The sequence below is a fragment of the Myxine glutinosa genome, chromosome 2, assembly GCF_964187855.1.
Source record: "Myxine glutinosa chromosome 2, kmMyxGlut1.1, whole genome shotgun sequence".
Classification (NCBI taxonomy): Eukaryota; Metazoa; Chordata; class Myxini; order Myxiniformes; family Myxinidae; genus Myxine; species Myxine glutinosa.
In genome coordinates, this window is record NC_136262.1 from 143445262 (window position 1) to 143459211 (window position 13950).

Consider the following 13950-nt stretch of genomic DNA (forward strand, 5'->3'; position numbering starts at 1 on the left):
ACAGCTGTTTTAAAGACCTGGAGGGAGGAGTGGGATTGAAGGGAGTGAGGGAGTTTGTTCCAGAGGCGGGAGAAAAGAGGAATGAAAGAGTGAAGGTGAGCAGAGAGCCGAGATTTCGGCAGTTTAACCATCAGAGGGTTGCTGGCAGATCTTGTGCGACCTGTAGGAATATTTGGGGGACAGAGCACAGAGAGAGCTGGGGGTGCAAGGCCGGAGAGGAGTCGGTAGAAGACAGAAAGACCACCTACCTGCCTGCGGTGAGTGAGTGAAAGGCCCTCAGAGATAGCTTCAGCGCGGGAGAGTCCAATAATTCTGAAAGCTTTGGTTTAAACAGCGTGAAGCCGAGCTAGGTATGAGGCACCTATGTGATTTTTGTGATTTTTGTGATCGGGTGACACCGTCACAATTTCGGTCTTCGAGGCCGGCCGATAGGCAAAGTGTGACCGGAAGGGACGAGGTTCTCCTGACCACGTGGCCCTTGACTTGGTTTGTCCGCACAATGTGGGCGCTTTCAGGATGAACTTTAGCCGGGGAGCGTTTGGGCGCCCCGGTCTGATACTGCCGCCCACGCGCAGAACAACTTGTGAGTGCACATGGGTCCCGGCGGTCCCACTGGCCTAGCGCTACCATGTTTAGACAGCGACCTCCGTCCCCGGGCACCACGTCTGACTCTCTTATTCAGGGAGCATGGCGACGTGGGCACGGTAGGAAACCCGCGGAGCCCCGGCGGACCGGGGACGCGCGAGCTTACGCGTTAGCGTGCTACGGCGGAATCAACGGCTTCGGCCACGGCCGAGCCGATACTCGGCCCGGTCGCCCGGAAATGAACTGGTTCGACGCCCGCGCTAGAGAGGTCGCGGGCAACTGAGATGTATTAACAAATTAGTTAATTAATTTGAGACGTCCGATTTCTAGTGTTTGGAAATTTGGAAGAGCTTGACCCTAGCCTTTCCCTTGCGAGGGCAAGGAGGAACTTAACACTTGACACTTAAGCTTAGTTTGAAGTACACCCTGCCAGCGCTCCCGGTGGGACGGCAGGGCAACCAGAAGGGACGAGGTTCTCCTGACCACGTGGCCCTCGATCTGGGAAGCGAGAGGCGTTCCATTAGTGGATGCGCCCCTCACGCCCGACTTTTGGGCGGCCCCGGCAGGCCGTTTGTTTTGACGTTCCGTGACAGGCCCCACACCCCCACCTCCGGGCCGACCGGGCGACCGGAATGAATCCCGGTGTCCCGATCCGAACCTTCAGAGCGGGCCGGCTGGGGAGTGCCAAGCACCCCGTACCTGCACTTTCCGTCCCTGCGGTCCCAAATACCGGAACCACCCAAATACCACTTTATTTTGACAAAATGAGGTGCAGCCTACAGCCTTAGAAAACCAGCCCTTTTTCAGTCAATACCTCCAACGATACAGGCGCGCATTCGTGCCGCGTGACGTGGTGACGTCATCGCGCTTTCACCTTAAAAGACTTATTTGATATAAGTTAATATCTTGATATAAGCCTTAGAAAACCAACCCTATAGAAGTCAAATGGTCCAATAAAGGGTGATGGGAGGGTGATGGGAGGGTGATGGCAGGGTGATGGGAGGGTGATGGCAGGGTGATGGCAGGGTGATGGGGGAGGGTGATGGGGGAGGGTGATGGGGCCTCCCTATAGAAGTCAGTACCTCCAACGACACAGGCGCGCATTCGTGCCACGTGACATGGTGACGTCATCACACTTTCACCTCAAAAGACCCATTTGATATAAGTTAATATTCTGATATAAGCCTTAGAAAACCAACCCTATATAAGTCAATACCTCCAACGATACAGGTGCGCATTCGTGCCGCGTGACGTGGTGACGTCATCGCGCTTTCACCTCAAAAGATTTATTTGATATAAGTTAATATTTTGAATAACTCGGTCAATATCAGTCCGGATTTCGCCAAATAAAGGTTCCCGTTATCCACAGATACCCCTGTATCCTCCTAGAGGCGAAGTCAGGATGAATTTCGCAAAAAATAAAGTCCTTTGGCAATGAAAATTTAACATGGGGCTTTCCTATGTAACTTTACCCCGAGGTAATTCCACCAAAAATCCCCGAAATTTCGCGGGTCCCGTTCTATTGAGTGTTAAGCTAATCTAGCGACTGCAAAATCTGAAAACAGAATTAAGATCCGAGTCCCCGTTCACTCTCGAGGGCCTCCAAGAGCAAATCGCATATATTCCTAATGAAAAAAACCCCCCGGAGTTCCTAAATCCCAAATCCCATGCCATCCGATGTCAATCCATATATCTATACCTCACTACGAATGTTATGCATCTAATGATAAGCATTAAAACCATCAAAAAATATTTTGTGACCACTTTATTTAACAAAATGAGGTGCGGCCTAGCATCTAGTCGAGACCAAGTCACCCAGGCCGACCACCCATTCCGACCCCAAATTCCTCATCGACGATAACTAAACAATATATTATATGAATCGCACCGTACATACCTCCTTCTAGATCTTGTTCTTGTCTTGATATACTCACTCAGGCTCACCCTATCACGACTGAGTCCTCTCAGCTCTTCCAAATGGCGTCCGCTCCGCCTCGTGTCCAGTCCAACTCCGAGCTCTTCTTCTTCGAAAGACCTTCGACACTCATGGCGGGGGCGTGATGACGTCACTGCGCTTCAGTCTTAGAAAACTAAGGGCGTGATGACATCACTGCGCTTCAGTCTTAGAAAACTAATTTTTATATAAGTTAATATTTTCAATAACTCCTAGAGGCGAAGTCGGGATGAATTTCGTAATAAAAATAAAGTCCTTCGGCGACGGAAATTTAACCCGGCGTTTTCCTATGTAACTTTACCCTGAGGTAATTTTACCAAAAATCCCCGAAATTTCACGGGTCCAGCCCTATTGAGTGCCTGCGGCCACTCAAGTCCCCCCACAGAGTCGGGCTAGAGTCAAGCTCAAAAGGGTTTTCTTTCCCCACTGATTCCGCCAAGCCCGTTCCCTTGGCTGTGGGTTCGCTGGATAGTAGATAGGGACAGTGAGGATCTCGTTCATCCATTCATGCGCGTCACTGTTTAGATGACGAAATGAATGAGTTCATTCATTTTCGCTGCATGATTTTTCGGGTGACACCGTCACAATTTCGGTCTTCGAGGCCGGCCGATAGGCAAAGTGTGACCGGAAGGGACGAGGTTCTCCTGACCACGTGGCCCTTGACTTGGTTTGTCCGCACAATGTGGGCGCTTTCAGGATGAACTTTAGCCGGGGAGCGTTTGGGCGCCCCGGTCTGATACTGCCGCCCACGCGCAGAACAACTTGAGAGTGCACATGGGTCCCGGCGGTCCCACTGGCCTAGCGCTACCATGTTTAGACAGCGACCTCCGTCCCCGGGCACCACGTCTGACTCTCTTATTCAGGGAGCATGGCGACGTGGGCACGGTAGGACACCCGCGGAGCCCCGTCGGACCGGGGACGCGCGAGCCTACGCGTTAGCGTGCTACGGCGGAATCAACGGCTTCGGCCACGGCCGAGCCGATACTCGGCCCGGTCGCCCGGAAATGAACTGGTTCGACGCCCGCGCTAGAGAGGTCGCGGGCGACTGAGATGTATTAACAAATTAGTTAATTAATTTGAGACGTCCGATTTCTAGTGTTTGGAAATTTGGAAGAGCTTGACCCTAGCCTTTCCCTTGCGAGGGCAAGGAGGAACTTAACACTTGACACTTAAGCTTAGTTTGAAGTACACCCTGCCAGCGCTCCCGGTGGGACGGCAGGGCAACCAGAAGGGACGAGGTTCTCCTGACCACGTGGCCCTCGATCTGGGAAGCGAGAGGCGTTCCATTAGTGGACGCGCCCCTCACGCCCGACTCTTGGGCGGCCCCAGCAGGCCGTTTGTTTTGACGTTCCGTGACAGGCCCCGCACCCCCACCTCCGGGCCGACCGGGCGACCGGAATGAATCCCGGTGTCCCGATCCGAACCTTCAGAGCGGGCCGGCTGGGGAGTGCCAAGCACCCCGTACCTGCACTTTCCGTCCCTGCGGTCCCAAATACCGGAACCACCCGAATACCACTTTATTTTGACAAAATGAGGTGCGGCCTACAGCCTTAGAAAACCAGCACTATATAAGTCAATACCTCCAACGATACAGGCGCGCATTCGTGCCGCGTGACGTGGTGACGTCATCGCGCTTTCACCTTAAAAGACTTATTTGATATAAGTTAATATCTTGATATAAGCCTTAGAAAACCAACCCTATAGAAGTCAAATGGTCCAATAAAGGGTGATGGGAGGGTGATGGGAGGGTGATGGGAGGGTGATGGCAGGGTGATGGGAGGGTGATGGCAGGGTGATGGGGGAGGGTGATGGGGCCTCCCTATAGAAGTCAGTACCTCCAACGACACAGGCGCGCATTCGTGCCGTGTGACGTGGTGACGTCATCACACTTTCACCTCAAAAGACCCATTTGATATAAGTTAATATTCTGATATAAGCCTTAGAAAATCAACCCTATATAAGTCAATACCTCCAACGATACAGGTGCGCATTCGTGCCGCGTGACGTGGTGACGTCATCGCGCTTTCACCTCAAAAGATTTATTTGATATAAGTTAATATTTTAAATAACTCGGTCAATATCAGTCCGAATTTCGCCAAATAAAGGTTCCCGTTATCCACAGATACCCCTGTATCCTCCTAGAGGCGAAGTCAGGATGAATTTCGCAAAAAATAAAGTCCTTCGGCAACGAAAATTTAACATGGGGCTTTCCTATGTAACTTTACCCCGAGGTAATTCCACCAAAAATCCCCGAAATTTTGCGGGTCACGTTCTATTGAGTGTTAAGCTAATCTAGCGACTGCAAAATCTGAAAACAGAATTAAGATCCGAGTCCCCGTTCACTCTCGAGGGCCTCCAAGAGCAAATCGCATATATTCCTAATGAAAAAAAACCCCGGAGTTCCTAAATCCCAAATCCCATGCCATCCGATGTCAATCCATATATCTATACCTCACTACGAACGTTATGCATCTAATGATAAGCATTAAAACCATCAAAAAATATTTTGTGACCACTTTATTTAACAAAATGAGGTGCGGCCTAGCATCTAGTCGAGACCAAGTCACCCAGGCCGACCACCCATTCCGACCCCAAATTCCTCATCGACGATAACTAAACAATATATTATATGAATCGCACCGTACATACCTCCTTCTAGATCTTGTTCTTGTCTTGATATACTCACTCAGGCTCACCCTATCACGACTGAGTCCTCTCAGCTCTTCCAAATGGCGTCCGCTCCGCCTCGTGTCCAGTCCAACTCCGAGCTCTTCTTCTTCGAAAGACCTTCGACACTCATGGCGGGGGCGTGATGACGTCACTGCGCTTCAGTCTTAGAAAACTAAGGGCGTGATGACATCACTGCGCTTCAGTCTTAGAAAACTAATTTTTATATAAGTTAATATTTTCAATAACTCCTAGAGGCGAAGTCGGGATGAATTTCGTAATAAAAATAAAGTCCTTCGGCGACGGAAATTTAACCCGGCGTTTTCCTATGTAACTTTACCCTGAGGTAATTTTACCAAAAATCCCCGAAATTTCACGGGTCCAGCCCTATTGAGTGCCTGCAGCCACTCAAGTCCCCCCACAGAGTCGGGCTAGAGTCAAGCTCAAAAGGGTTTTCTTTCCCCACTGATTCCGCCAAGCCCGTTCCCTTGGCTGTGGGTTCGCTGGATAGTAGATAGGGACAGTGAGGATCTCGTTCATCCATTCATGCGTGGTTTTTCAACACTAACACAAGTGCAAAAAGTGGTTTTTCAACACTAATACAAGTGCAAAAGTGGTTTCCTGCACCAACACAAGTGCGAAAAGTGGTTTTTCAACACTAACAAAAGTGCGAAAAGTGGTTTTTCAACACTAACACAAGTGCAAAAAGTGGTTTTTCAACACTATCACAAGTGCAAAAATCACATTGATTCAATAGGGGAGAGGGGAGAACAGTATTCCATTGAGCTATGGATTATTTTTTTTGGATACTGAATCGAGGCTCGTGAAAGAGCTAACATTTATTTCACAAACAAATCAACCAGACAAACAAAATATACAAAAGGAGGGAGCGGAAGACAAGATGGGGAGAGAAGGGGAAGCACACAACCACAACATTTGAGAGCAGGGAGCAACACACAGAGGTGTGGGACACAGGAGAAGTGTGGGAGGGAGAGGGCTTGGGGGGAGGAGGCGTGGGAAGGGGGGGGGGGGAGAGGTATAAAATTGGGGGGAGGAGGCGTGGGAGGGGGGGGGGGAGAGGTATAAAACACAAGGGGACCGAAATTAGCGGGGGTTTTGTATACTGAATCGAGGCTCGTGAAAGAGCTAACATTTATTTCACAAACAAATCAACCAGACAAACAAAATATACAAAAAGAGGGAGCGGAAGACAAGATGGGGAGAGAAGGGGAAGCACACAACCACAACATTTGAGAGCAGGGAGCAACACACAGAAGTGTGGGACACAGGAGAAGTGTGGGAGGGAGAGGATGAAATGGATGGAGAAAGAGGATTGTTGTTTTTTTTGTTTGTTTTTTTTGTATACAAGATCGAGGCTCGTGAAAGAGCTAACATTAATCACACAAAAAGACAAACCGACACACAAAACACAAAAAACAAGGGGAGTGGCAGACAAGATGGGGAGAGAGTGGGAAGGACACAAACACAACATTTGAGAGCAGGGACATTGGGAGGACTTGGGGGGAGGTGGGAGAGGAATAAAACATATTAAAACAGATGAAAGCCTTGTATGTGGTGAGGAGCTCAGGTGTGCCAAGGAAGGACTTCGCACGACGGAGGATGCCCAGTCGGCGACTGGCTTTGGAGGCCAGCTTGGAAATGTGGTTTTCCCAAGAAAGATCATGGCAGATAGTGAGACCCAAAAGCTTGAGCGACAGAACTTCTTGGAGAGGATTATTGAGAAAGTAGATGGGAGGGTTGTCCAGTCGATCTTTTCGGAGAGACATAGTAAGAGTGTGAGATTTGTCAGGATTGAAAGACATGTTCCACTTGTTTGACCAGTCTGTGATTTTGTCCAAGTCTTCAGAGAGTGAGGAGGCTGCAGACAGCCGATCTGAGGGAAGAGGAATGGAGCGGCAGAGAGTGGAGTCATCAGCAAAGAGATAGAGAGGATTTTCAAGAGAGTCAGAGAGATCATTGATGAAGACCAGAAAAAGCACAGGGCCCAGAACACTGCCTTGGGGAACTCCAGCCTGAACAGGAAGAGGAGATGAGAGAAACCCATTCAGGGCCACACGTTGACGACGACTAGAGAGGAAGTCCTCCAGCCATGCGTGGAGATTTCCATGGATACCAAAGGAGGAGAGTTTGGTGAGCAGAGCGGGGTGCCAGACCGTATCGAAGGCACGGGATATGTCGAGGGAGACGGCTCTAATTTCCTGTTTGGCATTGAGGACCTCCATCCATTGTTGAGACAGCAGAAGCAGCATGTCCAGAGTAGAGTGACCTGGTCTGAAACCAAATTGATGATCAGAGATCAAGCCATTGGAGAAGAGGAAAGATTTCATATCCGAAGCAATGATGGATTCCATGACTTTGCTGATAATTGGGAGAAGGCTGATTGGTCTGTAGTTGCTGGGATCTGTTTTTGCACCTTTTTTGTGCAAAGCGGTGATGTTGGCTGATTTCCAAGCAGATGGAAGATGACCTTGAGCAAAAGAGAGGGTGAAGAGAACAGAGAGAGGGTGAGATAGAGAGGTGAGATTTGCTCTCTAAATGAGGATGTATTTCATTTTTTCATTGGCTGTGAAAGACTTTTTCCATTATTTAACTGGTTAAAATTTGTGTCACACAAATTGAATTGCAGATTTACTTTCCGTTCCTTTATTTTTGGGTTCAAAAAGAAACGTACACAAGACAAAAATATGAACTGTTGTGTTTTTTTGTAGCAACAGCAAAACTTGCTACATACCTGTCCAGAAAGGAGAAGCGTAACGGTAAACCGCTTCACCAATGCAACGTCATGACGTTTTTCACTGCGCTCGTTTCTTCAAGGGTAAAACTTGAATTTAATTTTTCCAAGGCCATGGCTGAACTTGATGTGTTTGTGGAAAAGAAAAATGTTTGTGAAGTTCGCCAAAATGAGTCGGTATTATCTCTTTCTTAAATAATCAAGGCTTTATGTATTTTCATCGTCATCAAATAATGATGACGTCATCGGTCACGTGGTACGGCCGCCATATTTGTTTTACGACAAAAGCCTTAAACACCACTGAAAACACATCCTGGCGAGGGTCTGCAATCTCTGATTGCTCTTTCTCGTTTTCAATGTAGTTTGATTGCCAGGCAAGCAGATAGAGTCTCACTCCTCTGTGTGCGATCGGGACCGCTTCAGAGACGAAGTACGTACTGTAAAACGCCAAACTTGTCTTCCTATTCATGTTCCGATTTATGACATTCTTGACTTTCAATACAGATACAAACCATAAAAGTGTGGCCTAACAATCCTATTGTTTAACCAACAATTGAATATACATATTTAGCCTCTGCGAAGGCTCGTGTTCCATTTGGCTTTAGAATGGGCTAAAAGGATATCTCAGATGTAGCCTTCTTGTGTAAAGGTGATTTACATAATCCACAAGTGTATCCAAGATCATTGAATTGTTGGAATGGTCCTGGATTTCAAGGTGTTATTTAATTTCTTGCATTTCAGCTAGTTAGTACATAGTTGGGGTCCACCATCCTGCTAGTTAGTACATAGTTGGGGTCCACCATCCTGCTAGTTAGTACATAGTTGGGGTCCACCATACTGCTAGTTCGTACATAGTTGGGGTCCACCATACTGCTAGTTAGTACATAGTTGGGGTCCACCATCCTGCTAGTTAGTACATAGTTGGGGTCCACCATACTGCTAGTTAGTACATAGTTGGGGTCCACCATACTGCTAGTTCGTACATAGTTGGGGTCCAACATCCTGCTTGAAACCGAATTGCTCAACTCACTAATCAAGTTCAGTGTAGTACTGTTATATTACACAGGTGAGATATTATATGAGTCAGGTTTGATTCTTGACAGAAGAGGATCCAATTCATGCTGTCATCCTGATGCATTATATCGTACATCAACTTCATGAAAAGGAGATTAAGCTGGCTATACAATGTAATTGCACTTACTTGCAGAAATTAAAGGACCCATTATAAGGCCATTGTACGGCAGTATGCTGGCTAGTTTCCAAAATATATCTGTATTACAGCATTCAGACGGCCATTGAAATGTATGTATGGAACTCTGTCGGGCGGCCTCTGTCAGACGTCCTTTGTCGGGTGGCCTCTGATGGTCGGCCTCTGTCGGGTGGCCTCTGATGGTCGGTCTCTGTCGGACGTCCTCTGTCGGGTGGCCTCTGTCAGACGTCCTCTGTCGGGTGGCCTCTGTCAGGTGTCCTCTGTCGGGTGGCCTCTGTCGGACGTCCTCTGTCAGGTGGCCTCTGATGGTCGGCCTCTGTCGGACGTCCTCTGTTGGGTGGCCTCTGTCGGACAGCCTCTGTCGGTTGGTCTCTGTCGGTCAGTCTCTGTCGGTCAGTCTCTGTCGGTCAGTCTCTGTCGGTCGGTCTCTGTGGGTCGGTCTCTGTGGGTCGGTCTCTGTCGGTCGGCCTCTGTCGGACGTCCTTTGTCAGGCGGCCTCTGTTGGTCGGCCTCTGTGGGTCGGTCTCTGTCGGCCGGTCTCTGTCGGTCGGTCTCTGTCGGTCGGCCTCTGTCGGTCATCCTTTGTCAGGCGGCCTCTGTCGGTCGGCCTCTGTGGGTCGGTCTCTGTGGGTCGGTCTCTGTTGGGTGGCCTCTGTCGGTCATCCTTTGTCAGGCGGCCTCTGTCGGTCGGCCTCTGTGGGTCGGTCTCTGTGGGTCGGTCTCTGTTGGGTGGCCTCTGTCGGGTGTCCTCTGTCGGGCGGCCTCTGTCGGACGGCCTCTGTCGGACGTCCTCTGTCGGGTGGCCTCTGATGGTCGGCCTCTGTCGGACGTCCTCTGTCGGGTGGCCTCTGTCGGGTGGCCTCTGTCGGTCGGTCTCTGTCGGTCGGTCTCTGTCGGTCGGTCTCTGTCGGTCGGTCTCTGTCGGTCGGTCTCTGTGGGTCGGTCTCTGTCGGTCGGCCTCTGTCGGTCGGCCTCTGTCGGTCATCCTTTGTCAGGCGGCCTCTGTTGGTCGGCCTCTGTGGGTCGGCCTCGGTGGGTCGGCCTCTGTCGGTCGGCCTCTGTCGGTCGGCCTCTGTCGGTGCTCCAATGATTGTTTTAGTCAAGAGAAAAACAGACACAGAGTGATATTGTAGTAATGTAAAGGATCTGACACTAAAAATCAAAGTTGATGACAAGAGAGAAAAGGAAGACACGCAGTAACTCGTATAATCTTGAAAAAAGTGATGTGTTTTGAAGAGCTCATCATTTTATCAGTCATTAAATATTTGAACATGTCTATTATGTGTTCACTTGTTTCCATGTATATAAACAAACTGTCGTTTACATTGTTTTGATGTAAACATTTACTGTTTTTGAAATGAAGTAGCATCCCAAGTAATGTCGAAATGAATGCTTACAGTGAGATATATTATCACTTGGAAAAAAAAACTCCATCTCGTCTATATACCTACCTGTGTGTGGTAATATCAGTGCAGGATCAAATATACCTACCTGTGTGTGGCAATATCAGTGCAGGATCAAATATACCTACCTGTGTGTGGCAATATCAGTGCAGGATCAAATATACCTACCTGTGTGTGGCAATATCAGTGCGGGATCAAATATACCTACCTGTGTGTGGCAATATCAGTGCAGGATCAAATATACCTACCTGTGTGTGGCAATATTAGTGCATTATCAAATATACCTACCTGTGTGTGGCAATATCAGTGCGGGATCAAATATACCTACCTGTGTGTGGCAATATCAGTGCATTATCAAATATACCAACCTGTGTGTGGCAATATCAGTGCGGGATCAAATATACCTACCCTTGAGGATCAAATATACCTACCCTTGAGGATCAAATATACCTACCCTTGAGGATCAAATATACCTACCCTTGAGGATCAAATATACCTACCATTGAGGATCAAATATACCTACCTACCTGTGAAAATCAAATATACCTACCTGTGTGTGGCAATATCTGTGCAGGATCAAATATACGTACCTGTGTGTGGTAATATCAGTGCAGGATCAAAACGATCTGATCAAATTCAGGCTGTGGGGATATCGATTATTCTGGGTGTTCATACCTGTAGAGCAAAATAGGAGTAAAAGACGCAGGAATAGGGAGTCGACGTCATTCGTTTTTTATTTGACGTCACAGAACATGAAAATCTTTTAGTGTGGACTGTAGAATATCCATTCACTGAGTGCAGATCAAAAAGGTGGCCAATAAATAACAGGTGAACAGTGATGAAGAACCTTTGCTTGCAGTTTTGTCCTGTGACGGATCATCGATGCTGCGATTGGGAGCCCATGTTGTTGACAGATTGGCGGAGATGATGATGAGAATCCGTTAAGGTTTCTGCGGCAAAGGACAAATCTTTGACACGTTGTTATCCCGATGCAGGGTGTGGACATTTCCGCTTAGCAGCCATGGGAATCGAACTCACTACAATGAAGGCAATGCACCAAGACTTTACCCACCTTACCACCGATATGTTACCCACCCCACCACCGACACGTTACCCACATTACCACCGACACGTTACCCACCCCACCACCGACACGTTACCCACATTACCACCGACACGTTACCCACATTACCACCGATACATTACCCACCTTACCACCGAGACATTACCCACCTTACCACCGACACGTTACCCACCTTACCACCGAGACATTACCCACCTTACCACCGAGACATTACCCACCTTACCACCGAGACATTACCCACCTTACCACCGAGACATTACCCACCTTACCACCGAGACATTACCCACCTTACCACCGACACGTTACCCACATTACCACCGACACGTTACCCACATTACCACTGAGACATTACCCACCTTACCACTGAGACATTACTCACCTTACCACTGAGACATTACCCACCTTACCACCGAGACATAAACCACATTACCACCGAGACATTACCCACATTACCACTGAGACATTACCCACATTACCACTGAGACATTATCCACATTACCACCGAGACATTACCCACATTACCACTGAGACATTACCCACATTACCACCGAGATATTACCCACCTTACCACTGAGACATTACCCACATTACCACCGAGACATTACCCACATTACCACCGAGACATTACCCACATTACCACTGAGACATTACCCACCTTACCACTGAGACATTACCCACATTACCACCGACACGTTACCCACATTACCACTGAGACATTACCCACCTTACCACTGAGACATTACCCACCTTACCACTGAGACATTACCCACCTTACCACCGAGACATTAACCACCTTACCACTGAGACATTACCCACATTACCACCGACACATTAACCACATTACCACCGAGACATTACCCACATTACCACTGAGACATTACCCACATTACCACCGACACATTAACCACATTACCACCGAGACATTACCCACATTACCACTGAGACATTACCCACATTACCACCGAGACATTACCCACATTACCACTGAGACATTACCGACATTACCACCGAGACATTATCCACATTACCACCGAGACATTACCCACATTACCACTGAGACATTACCCACCTTACCACTGAGACATTACCCACATTACCACCGAGACATTACCCACATTACCACTGAGACATTACCCAAATTACCACCGAGACATTACTCACATTACCACTGACATTACCCACATTACCACCGAGATATTACCCACATTACCACCGAGACATTATCCACATTACCACCGAGACATTACCCACATTACCAATGAGACATTACCCACCTTACCACTGAGACATTACCCACATTACCACCGAGACATTACCCACATTACCACTGAGACATTACCCAAATTACCACCGAGACATTACCCACCTTACCACTGAGACATTACCCACATTACCACCGAGACATTACCCACATTACCACTGAGACATTACCCAAATTACCACCGAGACATTACCCACATTACCACTGAGACATTACCCACATTACCACCGAGATATTACCCACATTGCCACTGAGACATTACCCACATTACCACTGAGACATTACCCACCTTACCACTGAGACATTACCCCCCTTACCACTGAGACATTACCCACATTACCACCGAGACATTACCCACATTACCACTGAGACATTACCTAAATTACCGCCGAGACATTACCCACATTATCACTGAGACATTACCCACATTACCACCGAGACATTACCCAAATTACCACCGAGACATTACCCACATTACCACCGAGACATTACCCACCTTACCACTGAGACATTACCCACATTACCACCGAGACATTACCCACATTACCACTGAGACATTACCCAAATTACCACCGAGACATTACCCACATTACCACTGAGACATTACCCACATTATCACTGAGACATTACCCACATTACCACCGAGATATTACCCACATTACCACTGAGACATTACCCACATTACCACTGAGACATTACCCACCTTACCACTGAGACATTACCCACATTACCACCGAGACATTACCCACATTACCACTGAGACGTTACCCAAATTACCACCGAGACATTACCCACATTACCACTGAGACATTACCCAAATTACCACCGAGACATTACCCACATTACCACCGAGACATTACCCACATTACCACCGAGATATTACCCACATTACCACCGAGATATTACCCACATTACCACCGAGATATTATCTACATTACCACCGAGACATTACCCACATTACCACTGAGACATTACCCAAATTACCACCGAGACATTACCCACATTACCACCGAGACATTACCCACATTACCACC